The 23631-nt window shown below is 40.7% G+C and overlaps 1 protein-coding gene across 1 annotated transcript in view; it reads left to right on the top strand.

Moving 5' to 3' along the window:
• Positions 1 to 23631, top strand: part of LOC132439500 (formin-2-like) — a 313506-nt gene that overhangs the window by 129183 nt on the left and 160692 nt on the right. The window lies entirely within an intron of this gene.

A 23631-nucleotide genomic window follows, 5' to 3' on the forward strand; every position in this document is an offset into this window, starting at 1 on the left:
ATCCATATTTATTTCGAAGCAGACAGCTGCCCCCAGATGGGTGCTGCGGAATCCAGCCAGGAGGGGTGTGTTTGAATGGAACCTCTAGCTGAGATGGGGGCAGCCTCACCACAGGCATCTCTATTAATCTGACGATGATGCAAACCCAAATGTGATGCAGTTGCATTTTTCAGAACCACTTATGATGACACAGCTGGTTGCTGGAGACTTTAGATCAGAAAAGGCACTGAATAAATATTTGTTTAACAAATAAGGCAGCTGGCTAGAGGAGGAGGGCTTTATACATATCAGTGGCTATACCCAGTAGTGATTAAAAGCCAGAAAATAACTCATCTCAAAATAAGCAATATCGCCAAGGTGGCTTTGTCAATGGAATAAAGGTAAATGAAAAACCACGTTTTTCTGGTAAATGTTCTAAATGGCATGTTTGCATATAGTACATGTAGGCTGAGTCATCACACCTCTTCCCATGGACCGTATCAGAGATGGGAAAGCTGTCTGGTTGGGGAATACGGGCAGGGAGCGCAGAGGCCGGGTAGAGCTAGGCAGCGGGGTTGTCACGTGATGAAGGGCAGGGGTGATGCGGACGTCACTAGTCTAGGGATGAAATTCTCCAGAATGCCAAGCACGCCCTCCATATCTCCTGTCACCACTTTTTTTCTGTTAAATGAACAGAGATGAGGAAGCTGCCGCATGTTACCTGCAAGTATACGATTTCATGATTTTTTTGACGTAGTATTCAGTTTTTAAGCCTACTGAAATAAGATTTCTGTACAAATCATGAAGACTTCAGATTCAGGTAGCTGGCATGAGATGGCCCCCTTCCACACGACCATCATGTGCAGTGTCATGTCTGCACAGTGGCCTCACCCTGTCGTGAGCCCATCAGTAAACTGTGGGTATGAGCCTTTGCCAGTGCTGTCATTTGCACCCGTTGGTGGTGACACAGCTATTGACCTGCAGCTTAAAGAGGGTTTGTGGACCAGTCTCCATCCTGACTCCTGATGAGCTTGTCAGCATATCCTTGGCCAGGGTCTTGTACTCAGTTCTGCTATTCAGGTTTGTTTTGGGAGAGACAAAGTAACTTTTCCAGCATGTTGGTAAGAGAAAAATCTGCTACAAAGTGTTAGATGGCTGAAGAAAGCCAGTTTTATTTAACTCTGTTGTATTTGGAAGAAAAACTTACCCATTCCAACTACTTGAGACATGTAAAATTTCGTTTAAGGAAAACGTATTTTCCATATGCCTGCAAGCACACTGAGCCCTGAGCAACACGGACTTGGGGCACCAACTTTTGTGCAATCCAAGATCTCTACAAATTATAATCAGCCTTTCGTATTCGGGGTCCCACCATATCCAAGGTTCCACATCCATGGACAAAACCACCCTCAGCTCATGTAGTGCTGCAATATTTACTACTGAAAAGACTCTGTGTGTCAGCGGACCTGCACAGTCCAAACCACTGACCTGTGGTTGCCCTTGTATAGGTGGACCCTGATTTCGAGTGAGACTGGTTGCCATTGATGCTATAACCTGTGTTTATGGAGGTTTTTCTAGCCACTCTTCTCACACACGGTGGAGGCCAAGAGCTCTGGTTTCTCCAAATACTTTAAAAGAGCTAGATAGTATTTCTGTGATCTGTCCTCTTCTTGAAAGTAAGTCTGTGGCTGGATGCACTGGCCTTTAGTAGCTCTCTCGGGAGATATGTCTTCTGTGTGACCACAGAGGTCCCACACCTGGACAGCTTGCTCTGTGGCATAAAGAGAAGGGGCTGCTCTCTGGACTCTGGAGTGGCTGCAGTGAGGCATGTCTGGTGTCTCTCAGCCCTTTGTCCTCCAGGGAACCCAACACAGAGCTTTCCTTATTTTTTCACGGAACCTGTATTTAAGTTGTGTGCCTACATCTTAGCACACCGGTCTTCATTGTGAGGTTATGAAAGCATAAGGAGATTCGCTGAGAAGGTATAGTTTTATCAGACTATGATTTCATGTACTTCTCCTTTAGCAAATGAGCGTGATGCTTATAGGTCAGAATTAAATATCGAGCTGCTCACTTGGTGAAACAACAACCCTGTCACCCACGGAATCAAGAGGAAGATGAGGTCCCTGTTTGAAACATGACACACACACATGCACTTGCCAATTTTTAAGGAACGTCCCAGAGCAAGTGCATGGTGACCCATGTCCTGCGTCTCACAGGCGAGTTCAGTGCCTGTTAATGTTGAGAGTGACCCTAAGTCACCTCAGGATCTTCATGTCCAAGGAAAGATTAAATTAACCCAAGCTTATGAGCAGGGAAGTGGGAGAATTTACACTGGAGTGATCTTGACAGTAGGAATTCCCTGACAAAGAGGTTTCTAGTTAATCCAGTGTCAGATGAGGTCCGAGCAGAGATACTTTGGGAAACAGCAGTAGCAGCAGCAGCTTCAGCAGTAGTACTAGTACCAGCGGGGATCATGGCAGCAGCCCCGGCCGCCGCGGAGCCTGCAGGTGCGTGGTCCTTGTCTGCGCAGCCCCAGGCTGGCTCATCCCACCCCCTAATCCTGTGAGGGAGACCCCGTATCCCTGGTGCACAGCACACAAAGCTGAGATGCAGGCACGATCTCACGCTCCCAGCGCAGTGAGGGGCAGAGCTCGGGTGCAGACCCAGCCGTCCGGCTGCAGAGCCTGTGTTCCTCATCATTAGCCATAGGTGTGGATGTGAAATATTATAGATGAGGGCAAGTGTGGGATGGGATTTATAAGAAGACTAGAATAGATCCTTTTTGAAAAGAATCTGAATTTGTACTGATTTTCATATGTGTTCCATATTTAAATGACTAGTTACGTTTATAAAATTGTGTGTGGAGATACTTTTAAAGCCTTTTCTGTATTCTAACAGACTTTGATAAGTACATAAACTATGATACCACCAAATATGACATTTGCCCAATTAAATAAAATTTATCAGAGTGATGTGAGCCTTAGACACATAAGCTTTTGTAAGCAGTAAACATGAGGGCCTTTTGCTTGTGTGGCAAATAAATAGTAGGTGGAGGTACAGCCACTGTGGTTAAACCCACCAAATGTTGAGTGGAGATAGTTTTGATTCCACCAAAAGGGACGTCTCTGTAAAATATGCCTTAAGTCAAAAGTGTCTAATAATCCTTAAAAGGTGTGTAAAGGAACATGCTTCCCACAATATAAATTTGCACACAGAACTTAACAAGAGTGAATGAAAAGAATCTGTTTTTTTGTTTGTTTGTTTTCTGGTACGCGGGCCTCTCACCGCTGTGGCTTCTCCCGTTGCGGAGCACAGGCTCCGGACGCGCAGGCTCAGCGGCCATGGCTCACGGGCCCAGCCGCTCCGCGGCACGTGGGATCCTCCCGGACCGGGGCACGAACCCGTATCCCCTGCATCGGCAGGCGGACTCTCAACCACTGTGCCACCAGGGAAGCTGCAAAGAATCTGTTTTGCTTTTTAAATACATAATTGCCCTTTATATAACCATTTAATGCAACAAATGAATTTCTTCCTGGGTTTCTTCTGTTCTATTTATCAGATTAAAATGCTCTGCCCAAAGAATGGGGGAGAAAAAGAATTCATGATAGTTAAATATTTGTTTGGCTTCAGCTTCTGGAAATATGATTAGAAAAATAGATAGTTAAATCTGCTACTTATTATTAGGGGAGTTAATAAAAGACATTTGGCATTTTGTTCGATCTTGCCACTGTGCTTTCTGACCTAACTTCTAAAAAGCCTTTTTTGTATTTTGTAAAACTTCATAATAACAATGGGAAAAGAAGCATTCATTACTTAAATGTTCCTGTGTGGGAGTGTGTAATGTAACGCCTCCAAGTATTCTTACGCGAAATAGTAATTGCCATTAAAATGATTTTTCCTACTATGTTGGGGCGCTGGGAAAACGTGTGAGCTGTACCTTAAGTACTATCGTAAGATTGGTTGGTCAGAAAATAAAACAAGGGTATGTATTTTACCTGTGAATCTCTGCTTGACTTGTACTAAGTGCAAATATTTATCTTTAGATTAAAAAATATGTTTTATCATAATCAGTTGATATTTCAGTGTTTACAGGCTGATGGCCTGAATGATCATCTGAGAGGTATAAGTCTAGTTGTCTGTACTGGTGTTAAGTTTTCCTGTCGTAGCTGGCAAGGGTGTGTTTTGATTGGATGGTTCTATTTGTCTCGTAGACCTAAAATAATGTCTGAAATACCAAATATCTTATAATAAGACAATTTAGATCTGTTTGGGGGAATACATCATAAATATTTGGTACTTTGTAATTTTTAACAGGATGTTTGTTTTTATCAATAATAGAATACATTTCTATTGCAAGCCTTAAAAGTGTATTTATGTAGAAAACCACATCAATATACAAGGCTATAGTTAGAAGAACATACGTTTTGTGGATCCTAGGTTTGTTTTAGATGTTGAATGATTCATTACTTTCTGTAGAGATGCTTTTTCTCTAATTATTTGTAGAGCATACCCAGTCAATTCAAAGAATGTAACAATAATAACTTCTTTTTAAAAAATTTTCTTTTGGTCAAAATATTATTTTTATACTTTTAAGTAAATGGCTACAAAACAAATAATCAAAAAGCCTAATGACATAATGAAAAGGAAATATAATTAGACTAATGATCCTCGACCTTGCTGGATGTATTGGGAAAATTATATCTGATTAATTGTACTTTGGAATTGCAAAAATTTAATCATGATGCTGAAGTTTAATTCTTTTGGACTTCATATTTGCATACTATGATGATATTAAGATTTTGTTGGACTAGGTATATTAGAAAAGGGTATTAATTTTTAATGGCTGGGGTGTTTTATTTATTATGATCCATAGACATTGAAAAAAGGGTTGCTTGGAAAATATACTTGAGATTCATTACCTTTTATGATTATCTATGGAAACTAAAACTCATCCTTGCAAAAGTGAGGAAAGATTTTTGGTCAGATGAAGGGAGAGTGTTTTCCCAGTATTGCTAGTGTGGAGAACCCAGAAAACTGGAGGGAAGGGGGGCACAAATTACGTTCACTGTTGCATCCCTTTCTTGATCTGACGGGAACAGGGTTTCTCCATTTCAGCCGGGAGTGCAGCAAAGAAAAGCAGCAGCCATGCCAGGGAGAGCCAGCACTAACCACTCCGGTCACGTTGGGTGCTGCTCATAGTCGGGACTGAAATGGAGCGAGTTAGCTGGACTTAGGGTGAGGCTGTTGGAGGAGATGAGGGTTGAAGTGGGCCTTGAAGAATGTATTTCATTCAGACACGTACAGAGGAATAAGGGATGGATTTTGAAAGTAGCACCGCAAGCAGAGATTTCCCTGCATCTTGTTTAAAACCCTAGAAAATCAGCCGGTAGAGCAGCAGGCTTCTGTGTACGGGGAGCTCCTGTCTGATGGTTTCAGGGATGCGGACATGGGCTGTTGACGGATATTTCCCTTCACTGAATGTGTGTCCTTCTCATCTTTCAGCAAAAGTCTTTAGGTTTTTCTCATTAGACATAAGAGTGAGAATTGAATTTAGGTAAATTAGACCTGAAGTTAATTTTGATGTCTTGGTGCTACATGGTGGAATGTACGTTTCTATACCATGGACAGCGGCAGGATTCTGGACTATCCGAGAGCAAAGGAGAATTTTATTTCTCGTTTGACTTACACAGTTACCATTATGATAGCTCCCGCCTTTGCCCGTGGGAGGTGATGCTGCTGACAGTAGACTGGTTGTTCCCACTGTACCTCCTGTGACCTAAGCTGAAAAATGTTCCCAGTTATTTGGGGGCACAAATTTAAGACTTAGAAGAAAAATTAATGTTCTTATTTATATCTGTTTTTTTTTTATTTAAACGCTTTATTTATTTATTTATGGCTGTGTTGGGTCTTCATTGCTGCGTGCAGGCCTTCTCTAGTTGCGGTGAGCGGGGGGCTACTCTTAGTTGCGTTATGCGGGCTTCTCGCTGTGGTGGCTTCTCTTGTTGCACAGCACGGGCTCTAGGCACATGGGCTTCAGTAGTTGTGGCACGTGGGGTCAGTAGTTGCTGCGCGCAGGCTCAGTAGTTGTGGCGCACGGGCTTAGTTGTTCTACGGCATGTGGGATCTTCCCAGACCAGGGCTCGAACCCTGTTCCCTGCATTGGCAGGCAGATTCTTAACCACTGAGCCACCAGGGAAGTCCCAAACCTTTTTTATTTAAACCAAAATACAAGTAAATGTATGTTTCTTTTTCAAAACGATGTTCATAATGGAAGATTTCTAACATTTCTGCTTATTTTTTGGTTTTGTTAATAAGTGAATTTTTAAAATTACTAAACTTGAAACTCCATCTGAATATCACGTTAAAAATTTCTTTGGAGATGGGCCTTCTAGACTGACAGATGAGCAGCTTGACAGGTCCTCTTCCCAGCAAAACAACAATTTAACTGGTGAGAATTATAACAAAAATACTCATTTAAAGTCTCTGGAAATTGTCCTCAGGGCACAGAGGAAATGGAGAAACACCCACTCAAGAAGACCTCCTGAAACTCGGTTAGGACAGCGAGACCCACAGTGTCTGAGCCCTGAGATGCTCCATTCTAGCGTCTGGTGTGTGCAGCCTGGACAGGCTCTGTCTGTGGCTGTGGCCCTTCCTTGGGAGGGTAGGAAACTGGCATCTCTACTCTCCTCAGTCCCCTGTTCCAGAAGCTCTGTTCCAGGCAACCACGGAGAACTAGGGAAATAGCCGAGAAGGGCCGTCCATGGATCACAGTCAGCCCTGGATGTCAGGAAGGCCGTGCACGTTGCCCCCACTCAGGAGCCATCAGGACAGGGCACGGGCACCGGGACAGTGTCCCTAAACCTCATCAGACTCATCAGAACTGAGTGGAATCTTCATTGCACAAGTGTCTTAAACACACCTTTGTGCAAATATTGACCTGGGGACAACTCCTAATCCAGGCTTAAAAATAAAGTCCGTCATGTCTGGCAACCTGAAGGCTGTGTGCATGCCCAAGACTGCAACTTTTCAGGAGCAATTAGAAAAGACCCAAGTTATTAGTTCCTGGCTCAATGTGGGGAAAAAATTCTGTAAATACCCTCTAAGGCAGCAGGCCCCAACCTTTTTGGCACCATGGACCAGTTTCGTGGAAGACAGTTTTTCCACGAACCGGGGTGGGGGTATGGTTTGGGGATGACTCAAGAACATTACATTTATTGTGCACTTTATTTCTATTATTATTACATTGTAATATATAATAGAATAATTATACAACTCACCATCGTGCAGAATCAGTGGGAGCCCTGAGCTTGTTCTCCTGCAACTAGATGGTCCCATCTGAGAGGGATGGGAGACAGTGATACCCAAGGTGTGTTCCTTATGTCCACTGTACTTCATAAACTCGTTTTGGTTGCTGTCACTGCAGAAAACCATGCTTCACAAAGATAGAATGTTGGAAACGGAAGCAGGCTTTTCAGTGCTTTTGTGGCAATCTCAGGGTATTCCACCTTGACTTTAATCCGGAACGTATGGAGATTTGAAGTTGACTCAAACATACTTTTGAGGGCACCGTCATTTGCGATCTCGAGCAGTTGATCCTCTTCTAGCACAGACAAAGTCGATTTCACCTGGCTTATTCACAAATGGGTCATGGATCCATTCCTTCCCAGTTCGGGTGTCTTTGTGGTTGGGAAGTGATGCTCAAACTCTTTTGAAAGCTGAGATAGGTGATCATGCACCAGCCGGGAGAAAGAAGGCCCTGGCTCAGTCTCTTTCAAAATCTCTGCTAATGTTTGAAACATGTCAAAAATCCCAGTGTTCACTCGTCACCCCCATAATTCCAGTTTGGCTTTGAATGCAGCCACTTTATCTGCCGACTTGAATACAGTTGTCTTTCTCCCCTGAAGTGACAGATTGGGTTCGTTGAGCAGGTTGAATATGTCACACAAGTAAGCAAGTTTTGCCACCCATTCTGTGTCACTGAACTGTGCTGCCAGTGGTGACTGTTTTTCTGTAAGAAATCTCTGGAGCAGCTCTCGTAACTCAAAAATTCTGTTCAGTGATCTACCTTTGGAAAGCCATCTCACTTCTGTGTATAAGAGAAGACGTGTGCTCTGCGTCCATCTCCTCACGGAGCTGCATGAACAGACGTGAGTTAAGGGCATGTACTTTAACGTGGTTGATAATTTTAATCACATCCTGCAAAACATTGTTAACAGGTGACATTTTTCAGCTAACCAGCATTTCTCTATGGATGAGACAGTGCATAGACTCACATTCAGAAGCAACCTCTTTGACCAGAGTAGTGAAACCAGAAAGCCGTCCAGTCATGGCAGCTGCTCCATCCATGCATATACCGACACAAAATGACCAATTCAGTTTCCCTGATATGTAATCATTCAAAGACTGGGAATAGTTCTGCAGCTCTGGTGTTGGTTGGCAACAAAAGTGCACATATAATATATCCTCAGGCCCATCCACCTGAAAAGCATGTTGCACAAAAACAAACATTGTTGCCTTGTTGTCAACATCTGTAGACTCTTCAACCTGGATGGCGTACCATGGAGACTCACTAATCCTCTCTAACAATTGTGCCTTAATATCCTCTGCTGATTCATCAATTCATCTACTTATGGTGCTAGCCGAAAGAGGAACATGTGCCACAATTTGAGCTGAAGCCTCTCCTAAAAGTTCATGCAAATGTCCTTAGCAGCAGGCAGGATCAACTCTTCTCCAGTAGTAAAGGGCTTCTTAGCTTTAGCAATGTGGTTAGCCACTAAGAATGATGCTGTCAGCGCAGATACATTTGATGAAGTGCTGGCCTTCAATAATCGCTTCTGTTCTTTGTGTTCACGTTTTTTTTTCTTTTGAAAAAATCCGAAGCCTTGTCTTTTAATGCAGTGTGCTTGGTCTCCATGTGGCGAAGCCATTTTGAAGGTTTCATGGCTTCGTTGGATAGCCAGTCACCACATATTATACAAAGCGGGCTTGGAGAATGTGAATCACCTGTTGCAATGAACCCATAATTTAAGTATGACTCTTGATATTTTCTTTTAAATGCAACTTTCTTTTCATTGGCAGTCTTAGAGTCTTCTGTTGTCTCATCATTGGGTCTTTCCCCCTTTTCAAAGAAGCTCTCCAGTGATGTTTATTTTTTACTCATTTAGGCTAGAGTTAGCTTGTGGGCTTACGAAAACTATGACTGAGCAAGTGCGCAGTGCAGGAAAGAGGCACGGCCGGAAGTGGTAAATAAAATAATGGGCGGGACACACGCGGACTAAAATAAGTGTCGGATTCTGACTTCACGCCTTCCACCAGATGCAGCTGTACAATTGAAGTACATCAACTCACTTGCCACTATGAAGCCTGCCACCAGATGCAGCTTAATTGTTACTTGCTACTCACTGATAGGGTTTTGATATGAATCTGCAAGCAATTGATTTATTATGGTCTCTGTGCAGTCAAACCTCTCTGCTAATGATAATCTGTATTTGCAGCCGCTCCCCAGTGCTAGCATCACCGCCTCAGCTCCACCTCAGATCATCCATCAGGCATTAGATTCTCATAAGGAGCACACAACCTAGATGCCTTGCATGCACAGTTCACAGTAGGGTTCGCACTCCTGTGAAAATCTAATGCCACCGCTGATCTGACAGGAGGCAGAGCTCAGGTGGTAATGCAAGCGATGGGGAGTGGCTGTGAATACAGATGAAGCCTCGCTTGCTCTCCCACCGCTCACCTCCTGCTGTGTGGCCCATTTCCTGGTGGGCCACAGACCGGTAAGGGGGTTTAGGGATCCCTGCTCTAAGGCGTGCCCTGTTATCTCACCCACAGAGTGGTTAAGGGTAAAGCTTTAAGTGGTTAAAGGAGCAGAAGCACACTCTTTAGCTTTCACTTTAGATAAAAACGTGGGGAAGCGTGTGTGCAGGAAGGTCAGGTAGCACACTGCAGCAGGAACAGACTTCCCTGAGCGGGTTTGACCATGTCACTGAGCAAATGAACAAGCAAACACAAACACAATAAGCTCTGGGGCCTAGAAGGGAAAGTCCGTACCCAGAGCTGCTGTTATGTTATCTGAAATGTCCAGTTTTCAACAACAATAGATGAGACATACAAGGAAGCAAAAAAACGTGACCCATATACAGGGAAGCAAATGAACAGGCAACAAAAACTTTGTTCAAAAGGGCCCATGTGTTGTACTTAACAGAAATAGACTTCAAAGCACCATTCTAAATGTCTCCAAAGAACTGAAGAAAACAGTTTCTAAGAAATAAAGGAAGGTATGATGATAATGTCTCATCAAATTGAGAATATCAGTAAAAATAAATTATTTAAAAAATCTAGAGCTGAAAAGTACAATAACCAAAATGAAACAAGAAAAGCACTAAGTGGTTGAACAATTGGTTTGTGATGGGTGGCGGAAAAAAACTTATCAGCAAACTTGAAGATAAATCAATAGAGACTATGTAGTCTGAAAAACAGAAAAAAAGGAAGTTGAAACCTCAGAAAAATGTGGGATACCATTAAGTGACCAAGTACATGAAATGTGAGTATCAGAAGGAGAGGAGAGAGAAAAAGGTGCAGAAAATTATTAGAAGTTGTAATGGGTGAAAAGTTCCCAAATTTGATGAAAACACTAATATACACATCTAAGTTTCGTGAACTTCAAGTAGACAAATACAAAGAGATCTTAGTTATATCTTAGTCAAAATGTGGAAGGCCAAAGGTAAAGGAAAAAGTCTTGAAAGCAGTGAGAGAGAAACAACTCATCACATACAAGGAAACTGCAGCAATGTTAGCAGCAGACTTACCAGAACTAGCGGAGACCAGAAGGCAGTGGGATGACATATTCAAATGCTGAAATGAAAGCGACCAACCAAGATCTTACATCTAGCAAAACAAGGTTTATAAATGAAGGTGAAATAAAGCCATTCTCAAAAACTGCGAGGATTTCTTGCTACCAGACCTGCCTTCTAATACTAAAAGGGTGTTCTTCAGTCTGAAGGTAAATTACATCAGACACGTGTGCACGCGCACACACACACACCCCACTGCTGGTAAACATAATTTTCATCTACACAAAATACTGTGTATTTTGTGTATTTCTTCTCCTTGATTCTTCTGACTGACTTAAAAATAACTGCATAAAACAGTTTGTATGTTGTTGAGCCTGTGACACCCAGAAATGAAATATATTTGAGAACAAAGGAAACTAGTAGAAACAAAAGTTGTGTTACAGTCAGGAAGTGACACCATGTGGCGTGCGAATCTACAGAAAACAGTGAAAAGAACAATAAAGGGTAAATAAGGTGAATATAACAAGCTGTATGAATATATCTCTCTCCTTCCCTATCTCAACTTCTTTGAAAGACATATACTTACATAAATTGATAACAGTTTGTACCATATAAAAATCACAGACAGTATGTGTAACAGTAATAACATAAACAGGTGGTGAGTGAATGGATGTATGGAGGAGTGAAGTTTCTATGTTTCTGGAATCAAGTCAGTATAAATATGAAGTAGATTCTGGTAAATTAAGATAAATATTGTAAGACTTAGAGCAACCACTAAGAAGACTCAAATACTGTATAAAATGAAATCACTAAAGGAATTAAATATCCACTTAATCCATGTATCCATCCATTACAAAAGAAGGCAATAAAGGAAGAACAGAGGAACAAAAAAGACATGAGATATACAGAAAACAAAATGAAAAATAGTGGATGTAAATTCAACCATATGGATAATAACTTTAACTGTGAATGTATTAAATAATCCACTCAAAAGGCAGACATTATCAGATTGGATAAAAAGAAATCTAAGCATATATTGTATTATAAGAGACATACTTCAGATTCAAAGATACAAATAGGTTGGAAGTAAAAAGAACAACTTTAAACAACCATAAAAGAGCTGGAGTTGCTATACTGATATCACACAACATAGACTTAAAAGAAATGTTAGCAGAGGTAAAGTGGGACATTCCATAATAATGAAAGTGTCAATCTACCAGGAAGATTTCTAAACATGTAGGCATCTAACAACAGTGCCCCAAAATACATGAAGTAAAAACTAACAGAATTTAAGGGAGAAATTAATACTATGTATGTATGTAAGTGGGCTATGTACAATAGGCCACTTTCAATAATGGATAGAAAGTTAAGCAGAAGATAAACAAGGAAATAGAAGACTTGGACAACAGTATAAACAAACTAGATCTAAGAGACATAGAACATTCCACTCAGCATCTGCAGAATCAGCAGAACACACATACTGCTCAAGCATTTGTAGAACGTTCTCCAGGATGGACCATATGTTAGGACACACAAAAAAACAAGCCTTAATAAATTTGAGGAGATCAAAGCCTTAATAAATATAAAACTATTGAAAAACAAAGTGTGGTTTCTGATCACAAGGGAATTAAATTAGAAATCAGTAAAAAATTTGGGGAATTTTCAGATCTGTAAATATTAAACCCTTGAATAACAAATGATTCAAAAAAGAAATCACAAGAAAAATTAGAAAATACTTTGAAATGAATATAGGTGAAATCACAATAAATTAAATTTTATATTGTATATAAATATATACATATTTTATATATAACAATATATTAAATATATTTAGTACTGTGGAAGTAGATCAGTGCTCAGAGAAATTTATAGTGGTAAATATCTTATTAAAAAAGAAAAAAATATCTGAAATCAATCTTACCTTCCACCTTAAAAAACTAAAAAAGAAGAGCAAAGTAAGCCCTAAGCAAGTAGAAACAAGGAAAGAATAAACACTAGAGTGGAAATAAATGAAATAAATAATAGAAAAATAATAGAGAAAGTAAATGTAACTGAAAGTTGAATCTCTGAGAAGATAACAAAATTGACAAACCTTTAGCTAGACCATGAAAAATAGGAAGATTCAAATTACTAAAATCAGGAATAAAAGAAAAGACACCACTACTGACCTTATACAAATAAAAAAGGATAATGGTGTACTATGAACAATCATATGACAACACATTAGTTAACTTAGATGAAATGGACAAATTCTTAGAAAAACTGACTCAGGAAGAAATAGAAAATCTGAATAGAAAGTAGAGACTTAATCAGTAAGAGAAAACTACCCACAAAGAAAAACCCAGTCCCATATGTCTTCACTGGTGAATTATATCAGACATTCAAAGAGGAATTACCACTGGTCATTCACAATCTCAAAAACTGAAATAGGAGGGAACACATCCCATCTCATTCTGTGAGACCACTTTGCTATCAAAACCAGGCAAACTCATCATAAGAAAAAAAAGGGTACAGGCCAATATCCTATACAAATATAGACAGAAATTCTTGCCAAATGCTACCAAACTGAATCCAGCAAAACGTATAAAGGATTATACACCATGGCCAATGGGATTTATGCTAGGAATGCAAGGTTTCATCTATGAAAATCAATTACTGTAATACACAAAACAAAGGATCAAAGCCCTGTGAACATCTCAATAGATGCAGAAAGAGCATTTGACAAAATCCTACAGCCTTTCATCATCGAAACATGAAGGAAGCTGGGCATAGAAGGGAACTTCCTCAACCTGATAGAGAGCGTCTGTGAAAAACCCACAGCTCACATGGAAGACTGAATGTTTTCCCTGAGATCTGGAAGGGGACAAGGATATACATTCTCACCAATTCTGTTTAACAATGTGCTAGAAGTTCTCATCAGGGCAGTTGGGCAAGAAAAGGAAATATGTAAATGGCATCTAGATTGGGATATCTCTCTTTGTAGGTGACATGATCTTGTATATAAAAAACCTAAGGAATCCACTAAAAGACTATTAGAAATAATAAAAGAATTCAATGAGGTTGAACAAGATATAGAGTCAGTGTACAAAAATCAATTCTATTTCTAGAGACTAGCAATTAACACTGTGAAAAATGTAATTAGGAAGACAATTTCCTTTATAATAGCATCAAAAAAATAAAATACTTGGGTATAAATTTAACAAAAGAAGTCTAAGAGTTATACACTGAAAACTAGAAGACCCTGAAGAAAGTTAAGGTGTATCCAGATAAACAGGATGACACACTGTATTTATAGATGGAAGACACCACCAAATTGTTCCACAGATTCAACACGGTGTCTAGACAACATCCCAACTGCCTTTCCCCCTCAGGAATTGTCAAGCCAATCTTGAAAATTCATATGAAAATGCAAGGGGTTCAGAATATTCAAAACAATATAGAAGAATAAAGTTGGAGGAGTTATACTTCCTGATTACACAGTGATTACAGAGATACAGTAATTATGACAGTGTGACAGTGTGGATAGACGTATTGGTCAATGGAATAGAATTAAGAGCCCAGAAATAAATAGTGTTGTTTATGGTTTATTGATTTTTGACAATGGTACAAAGGCATTTCAAGGGCAAAGGTTAAGTCTTTTCAACAAGTGGTGCTGAGACAACTGGACATCCACATGCAAAAAAATGAATTTGTACCTCTTAACTCCTACTGTGAACAAAAGTTAACTCAAAATGGATCATAAACTTAAACATAAGAGCTAAAACTATAAAACTCAGAAGAAAACATAGGAGTAAATCTTCATGACCATGGGTTGGGCAGTGGTTTCTTGGATAGACTCCAAAAGTACATATGGCAAGAGAAAAAAATAGACCAGTTGGACAACATCAAGATGAACAATATCTGTGCTGCAAACAATACTATCAAGAAAATAAAAAAGATGACCCCCAAAATAGAAGAAAGTATTTGCAAATCGTATCTGATCAGGGGTTAATATGCTGAATATGTGTTGAACTCTTACAGCTCAATGAAATGACGACAACACAGCCTGACTGAAAGATGGGCAAAGATGTGACTAGAAATGAAACTCAAAACCACCATGTGACACACTTCACATGTACTAGGACGGCTGGAATTCAAAGGAAAGACAGTAACCAGTGTGCAGAGGGTGTGGGGAAGCTGCAGCTCAGGATTTCAGTGCGAATTCTGAGTCTTAATTTCCTATTCATGTAATTACTAGTAAAAATCTTATTTTATGAGAAAGTAAATATTTTTCAGGTAGCTCCAGTTACCCATAGAATAATCATGCCAGACTATAATTTTCTGTGTAAATAATTTTTTCAAGCTTAAAAATCTTTAAAGGTAACCTCCCCAAAAGTGTATCGTCAAAAGTATAAGCTTGTTTTTGACTTACAGAACAAAACGGTTTTATAGGCAAGAGTCCATTCACCTCTGAAGGAGAAATTGATGTCTTTTTTCTTTTGATGAAAATGCTAAAGCTATGGACTGATTTTTCTCTTTAGGAACATGGTCCCTGGGAACATAATGAAAACCCCTTTAGGAGACCCACTGGCTTTTCCACGGACATTCCGGGACAGTGTTTGTGAGGGTTACGTCCGCTATTGGTTTAACTTTGATTATAAACTGGTTTACCACCTGTACCAGTGGAAGCTTCAGAGGATTTTTCTTCCCTCAAGTCCTTATGTATGAAAGAGGATTGAAAGCAAAATCTAAGGCCCTCTGTGTTTTTAACTTGTGTGCTGAACAGACACGTGAAGCAGAGGAGATTTGCGTTATTAAGCCTAAACCTCGGTTCATAAACTAAAATTGCCCATCCTGGCACCTTCAGCTCTAACCCCCTTCGCCCCCCGCCCCCGCCATGTGCAGGAATGTGATGCGTGAGGTCCCATGTGCTCTTGCCCCTGTGATCTCTTACCCTTTACACACATGAAGAGAGTGAATTCAGACCAAAAACTGTTAGTTAATGATGCCTCCGTAGAATAAGCAGGACTTAATTTGCTGCCAATTATGGTACCATTGTAAACCATTGTTTACATACGTTTAGCCTCAAAACCAAAAAAGTGACTTAAGTTTGGTGGTTGTATTCAATTGTTTTCTATGAGGTTGTGTCAGGATTAGAAGTGAATGAAATGCCTATCCTTTCGTAATTAACAAATTTTAACTAAGGTAGGAAAAGTGACTTCAAAATAGCAAGTTTTACAAAATATTTTGGGAAACTAATATAAACCTTACCACCCAGAAGTTATGGGGAAACATACTGAGAGTGATGTCAGTGAACTTGAAGGAGGGCAAAAGGAAGACTGAGCTTGGGCCGCAGTCAGCCATGGCCTTGCAGAGGTCAGGCACATTTTCTTATCGCTTTTTCCTGTATAATCATAACAATCATTGTGTTTTGAGGAATGTAGGCAAAGTTTTTCTTTAGTTGATCTGCATGGCTGTCTCTATGGATAGTTTTGTGTTTTGTGTACTTCTCCACATGAATTCATTCTAATGTCATTAAAACTTTCCATAGAACATAAGCAGGTGATTCTTTATAACTTCTTAGCTCTAAGTATAGTACAAAGTGTCTCTTTTTAGTACTTTTCTACCTAATGTTGGTGGCTTTACTTGCGGCCCCTTTTACTAAGGTTTTCTGTACTTTAATCAATTAGTGTTATAACTAAAGTTTTTCATATTAGGATGGAATGTCTCCTGCTTTGTTCTAGAAATGAGCATGTTCTTGAAGCAGAACTAGAAGCTGGAGTTTGAGGTGAGACACTTGTTGAAGCCCAGATGGGCACAGGGCTTGATAGAAACTGAGCAAGCCTCCAGCCTCTAAGTGGCGAGAGAAGAAAAAGTAACATTTTGTTGCTGTTTTGAAAGTTAGGTTTCAGTGTTACCCTGGCAACCCCAAACACACTTGGCTTCTTCTGTTAAGTATAAACTTTCGTATTACAGTAATACCAGCTTGCTTTTGAATACTGCCGCATAGGAAGCAGGTAGATGGAGAGGACTCACGTTCCAGAAACAAAACAGAAACTCATTAGACTGGCTTTTTGGATTCCAGATTATGTCTTCCCCAAAACAAAGCAGCCAAATATAAGACCAAACCAAATTTCCCCTTTTAAAAAGACAAGAAATATTTCCCCTTTTTTCTACCGAGTATGGCTAAAGCTTGTTTTAATTTCAAAGTCTGATCATTATAAAATGCACATGAAGAAAATAATCAAATGGCAACATGGTTTTAGTTTATTCTCAGTGTTTTGGTGATGCGAAAAATGAAACAGGAAGGGAGGTGTTAGTGTATAATGTACAGTTTAAAAGCAAATTATACTATTGGCGAAATTAGAGTAGTGTATATAACTTGGAGGAAAAAACATAGCTTCTGAATAGAGATTTGAAGGCCTGGAGACTTGAGACCCTGTGCTGTTTAACCTGGAGAAATGGCTGAGGGGCTTGGAGTGGTTCCAGGGATGACTTGAAATAATAAGTAGGTTTTCAACTAATTTGATGGTTTGTATTTTCAAATTTAAGACCTGGTTCATTGAGAGATTTTCCACCTAAACAGAGTAAAGCCCTGTGTGAGGTGATCCCCTTTGGTGTTATTTATCCAGCAGACGTCTTCAAGGGCCAGAAACAGTGGTTTGGAGTAAGTCCTCTTGTCAAATCTGCATCAGGCCTTTATCATCCTTCTGAGTTTCTCCTTGTAGGCAAGGCCCCTGTTCTCCGGAGCAGCCCCGGGCACTGCTGATCTCACTTATGCTCACTGCGTGTTTTCTTCCTGGTAACACATTCCATACATTTCCCCCACATTCTCAGGAAACGTTGTTACCCGTGTCCTGTGTTTACCACGAGTATCTGAACATCTGTGTTCCTGGGTCTCTTCCATTCGCTTATTCTTTTACCTCGTTTGAAATCATAAAACACTATGGAATTAGAAGCCTACTTGCAAAATCTTTTTCATGTATTTATAAACCTCTTTTTAGCAGGGCCATGTGAGCTACTGATGTGTCTAAGGCATGAGCATGGCTACCTTAAGTGTATTTACAATTTCATGTTGTTGAAGAATCTGCACTCTTTCCTCTATTCCATGTTGAGGTGAAATTAGCATTTCATGTATTGCAGCCAAAATACAAAATTATAGAAAATGTATTTAACACACAACTCATACCAAACAATGATTTGTTGTTTGCTTCCAGTTTTCTCTCTGTTTATCTTGATTCAGCTTCATGAATCACGTTTGCCATTGTTGAGGTTACAGATCTCACCTCCCTGTTTTGAGAACCATCCCATTTCCCCTTGTTGCACAGCTACACCGGGCCACCCAGGACTATGTATATGGAATCTGTCATTGTTATCACCATCTTTCTTGCTTAACTTACTGCAGTCTTGCTGTTTTGCCCATATATTAATTTTATCTTTTCTGTATGTTTACTTACACTGAAATTGCATTTTAAAAAATGTAACCTGGGGCTTCCCTGGTGGCGCGGTGGTTGAGAGTCCGCCTGCTGATGCAGGGGACGTGGGTTCGTGCCCCGGTCCGGGAAGATCCCACATGCCGCGGAGTGGCTAGGCCCGTGAGCCATGGCCGCTGAGCCAGCGCGTCTGGAGCCTGTGCTCCGTAACAGGAGAGGCCACAACAGTGAGAGGTCCACGTACCGTGAAAAAAAAAATGTAACCTGTCGTAAATTTTCAGAGGCTTATGTATTGCCCACACTTTTTTCATTCATTCAGCTTTTACAGGCACTTAATAAACTGAAGTTATTAGAAAACTACTGAGTATGGGTCTATCTTCTTTTAAAATTTTCTTCTCAAAGCATGTGAAACCATCTCTCTTGCTAAGATTATTGTTTTTTTTAACTACACAGAAGTCATTTGAAAGGAATAACATATCTTTATGAAGACTCACCCCAAGTTTCGCAGAAAAGTTTACATTTGAAAAGATATTACTTATTCTGAAAATTCAATAAAGTAATCTTAGAGGGAGTAAGACCCAGACTCCCTTACTATTAGGGGTAAAAACAGACTTTTACATACCCCTCTTTCTGTATTTTCATACAAAGAACGAGAAGGAAGGGGTAGATCTTCTCAAACATTGCACGTTCCAATGATCTGGAACTTTGGAAATAGGTTCCTGACAACTGTTGAGATAGCTGCTGGTCACAGTCTCTGTATTTCATAGTTTCTTTAAGGCCTGGGGTGTACGTAAGTCAGCCTTTCAAACGGATGAAAGAGATGTCGGTGGGGATGCGGTTGCTCTAGTACATGGATTCATTTCTTCCCTGGATTCTGTTCTTCAGCAAGGTGGTTTTAAACTGATTGGTAGCTGTGGTAATAGGTCCATTCTTTTTCATTTATCCCAGTCAGACTGTCATTTAGCCCAGCGGGCCCCAACCTTTTTGGCACCAGGGGCCAGTTTTCGTGGAAGACAAATTTTCCACGGACTGGCGCAAGGGGGGATGGTTTTGGGATGATTCAAGCACATTAAATTTATTGTGCACTTTATTTCTATTATTATTTCATTGTAATATACAATGAAATAATTATACAGCTCACCATAATGCAGAATCAGTGGGAGCCCTGGGCTGGTTCTCACTTGCCACTCACTGATAGGGTTTTGATATGAGTCTGCAAGCAGTTGATTTACTATGCAGTCAAACCTCTCTGCTAAGGATAATCTGTATTTGCAGCTGCTCCCCAGCGCTAACATCACCGCCTCAGCTCCACCTCAGATCACCAAGCATTAGATTCTCATAAGGAGTGTGCAACCTAGATGCCTCGCATGCGCAGTTCACAGTAGGGTTCGCACTCCTGTGAGAATCTAATGCCACCGCTGATCTGACAGGAGATGGAGCTCAGGCGGTAATGCGAGCGATGGGGAGCAGCTGTGAATACAGATGAAGCTTCGCTCGCTCACCCACCCTTCACCTCCTGCTGTGAAGCCACTTTCCTAACAGGCCACAGACTGGTACCAGTCTGTGGCTGGGGGGTTGGGAACCCCTGCTTTAGCCCATAGTGTCAGCTGTTTTTTCTAGGGGTACAAAGAAAAAAAAAGGGCAGAAAAAATTCGTACAAATTATTGAATTTTTTTTGCATTAACAACCTCCTCAGGTGGCATTGAACCCCCTACCCTCGCCATGATCCTTAACCTTCTTCCCGATGACCCCTGAAAAGAGGAGGAAAAGGTGAGGAGGGCCAAAGACATTTTACACACTGGGCAGAACTTCTGTTGGAGAAGATGCCAGGGGTGTAGAGAACTTCCAGAAAAGGGAAAACCCATTGTAGAAGAAAGGGAAAGAGGCCTTGGAAGGGTGAGTGCACTTGAGCATTATATGTGAAGATGCCAATTTGTGTCTCTTTGAGCTGAAATCCAGTCTGAGTTTGCATATCTGTTTCTTTTCTACCACAAGGAGACATATGTCATGCTTATCATTATTGTGATGTTGGAGAATAATCAAGACTTCTGTTTTAGGAAGTGTGTAAAAACCGTCTCTCATTACCAAAAAGATATGTGTGTGTCAATCTCCCCATGGATAAGTTATAATTAGAAACTCATGTTGAATCAGACGAGGGTAACTCTTGTGTTCCCTGTGGTCCTTCTGAGAAAACAAGGAGTTACTCATTCCTTTACTTCCTGACCTTATTTCCCCAGTCATGTTATCAAAGCAGTTGTACAAACTCGAATCATTGTCTTTCCTGCCTGTACTTTAGTTACTGGTTTATTGGCTTCCAGTTCAAAAATAGGAAAGGTAGAAGAAGAGAAAGCCTGAGATAATGCAGTGAGTCAGGAATGACGCCTTACTGTCCCGGGGTCCCTCTGCACACGAGCTGAGAACCTGAGCTCGGCTGTCATCCTGGCCTGAGATAGAGGAGCTTGTAGGTTGAGGCAGCAATCTGAGAAGACGTGAAAGAACATGTATGTGTAAAACGGCTCGTGTACTCATTTGCTTTTCTTTTAAAAGTGCCTTTTCATTTAGATGAGTTATTGATTTGTTAAGTACATAATCTTATATCTGTGAGCCTAAGGTTTTCCTGTCTTCAGGTGGTAGAAGTCAACTGTTCTCTCTAAGAATAAGGACCCGTCTCTGCTTTCACCCCCTCCCCAATGTCAGAAAGGAAAGAATGGGATGGCAGAAGGAATCGTACCTGAAAGGCTGGCACCTTAATCATTACTAGCTCCTGATTATTCATATTTTCTCTTCTTAAGGTGTCTATATCTTAATTCTTCAGGTTACTCATGCTTGTTATACCGTGTGTGAGGTTCCTCGCTTTTCCCCTGGGAGGTTGTTTTTGGTGTAGCATCAGCCTGTGCTGGTAATGAGATGGGCATAAAGGATGTGGGGTCATGACTGGAGCTCACGCAGATTTAGCCCACGAGTGAGCCACTGTGGAAGTTAGGTGTGAGTTTCTGTTGAGAGTTAACATCATTTTTGAACAGCTTTAGTTCTTTATGTCCACTTGGTTCCATTGGTAGAAGAGTGATTTCCCTTCAGGTGATTACCTGAAAATGGACATTTCCCTTCCCTCAGGGACATCATCCATCCTCTTTAGAGAATCTTCAGGGGATCTAGCCAGGCCTTTAACTGCTACTTCAGGCCCTAATGCACTAAGACAATGGTCTGGGTCCATTACCAGCCTTAAAGTGATGTGTTTTCTAATTATTAGACTTTCTGAAAAGGCCATATGTGTATTAAACTGTTCTAGAGGTTTCTTTCAGGGGTTTCGTTTTCTTCTTGTTTGCTATTCTGGGCTTAGCTTTTCATGGAAGTGCCTTAGAAAGTTGGAAGTGACACTTCTTTCCATGTCTCCAGCAAATCAGTGTTGCTTCCATTAGGAGCAGCTGAGGTTGGAGGGATGTCGTCTTATACACAAATGGGGCCAGTCTTGGGAGGGGCTGGGGTTTGGATCTTGGGTCTTGTCTCATAAAACAAAGAAGTGATTTGAGGGCTGGGGTAACCATTCTGTTTCCATATGAGCTAATCCATTTGTTTGATTGCTGGTGGACTCCGTTGGTGCATGAGTCTTGTCACCAGCCTAGCAAATGTTCAGGGATGTTCATAAGAGCCACACCGGTCCGTCTTGGCTCAGCTGTGCATGTCGGCTGCTGGCGCCCCTGGCTCAGCCCTTTGTACAGACCACAGGCTTTCCTGCATCTGGATCTTGCTCTTTATCAGTTTCCTGCCCTGAGGTATTGTTATTATGCTTTTGTTTACCACTCTGCATTTTCAATATCTTTCCTGTCTCTGGATTTTTAGAAATAGACAAATAAAATACAGGCTGTAACCTACGGCTTCCCCTGAGGTGGAGTCATTGTGCAGTGATTTAGGGGATTTCATAGGAGGAGTAGGATAACTGAGATTTCACATGGCGTTAATTCACTCCATGACTCTTTATTGAATACTGACTATCTGTTAAGCACTGAACTTTGTACTTTAGCTCCGTTGGGTAGGATAAGGAGATTGGGAAATAAGCCTAGGATTTGTGAGAATGTCGGAGTTGAGTTATACGTGTACAATTCCAAAGGCTACTCGAGTCTCTTTGCCTTCTTGCTGCCCAAAAGTCAAGAGAGTAACGTTGAGCTGGGAGAAACAAACCTTCATAATCCCAAATACCATCTGACTCTGAAATTGCTTTTATTTGACTTCTAAATGAATTTTTTTAAAAAGATGATTATTTTGATCTGATTTAGTTTGTATTCTATGAACATATTACCCACAGATTGTAGGAGTGACACAGAGTGAATTGGCTAGAAAAATCTAATCTAGAAGTAAACACTTTCCAGTAGAACTTTCCAAGGATGCTGTATTCTTACAGATCATTCAAAATTACTTTTAATCAACATCTCTATGCAGCTGACTGTAGTGCTGACATGATTTAGCTATCCACTAGAAATGTATTCAGTAGTTTTACGGGCACCTGAAATCTGTCTGATACTGTATTTCTATATTCACTGCTTCTAAATTCTCAGCTAATGCTCATGGGTAAAGAAATGAAAATTTATTTGGTGAATATCTAACTTAGTTTTGCGTGTCCTTCATGTGTGTGTTTCTGTGGACACCAGTGACATGTGTAATGCTTTCCAAAACACCTAACTAGTTTCGAGGTTCCTGGGTAATTTATTTAACCTTGTGATTTTGTTCTGAGATACTTAAATTTTTTTATCACATATATGTTTTTATGAATACTATTGAAAAGTGTGAAATTTTATTTGTTCATTTCATTAGTTAGTCTACTGAAGTTGCAAACAAGGACAACACATATGGAAATCTGTTTGGTAGTAAATCCTAAAGTTTAATATATATACAACGTAACCCACTAGTGTTGCTTCTATGTGTGTTTATCCAAGAGAAATTAGTTCGCATTTCCGTGAAAATCACTGCAGGGCATGGAGTGTCCATGCCTCTTGTGGTCTGCAGGGACTTGGGAGGCTGTTCCGATGCCCGGGAGGCTGGGCATCCTGCCCTGAGACTTGACATTCATCAGAGAAGGAGGTGCTGTGAGTCAGAAGGGCAGCTCTCCCTGCCTGTGTGTGTGCACTAAGAACCCTGACCACCTGTTGCTCTGCTAAACCCCATATAAGCATCCTTCACTTTTGAGTGTAGACTAGGTAAGATTTAAGGTGTCTGCTGTTGTCATGAAACAGTATCAGGCAGTACAGGGAAGCCTCCTGGTTCCAGATTCTCACCGAATGAAAATGTAGAAATGACCATATCTTTCCACAGTAAGAAAACTGAATCCAAACCAAAGCTATGGAATGACCGACAGTGTGTCCAGAGAGTTCTTAGAGAGACAGCGTTTTGTAACTGAGTCAGCGTGTGGGGTTGTCCTCTCTTAGCTGTGGAGTTCACCGAACTTCATT

This window comes from Delphinus delphis, chromosome 16 (genome assembly GCF_949987515.2).
Source record: "Delphinus delphis chromosome 16, mDelDel1.2, whole genome shotgun sequence".
Classification (NCBI taxonomy): Eukaryota; Metazoa; Chordata; class Mammalia; order Artiodactyla; family Delphinidae; genus Delphinus; species Delphinus delphis.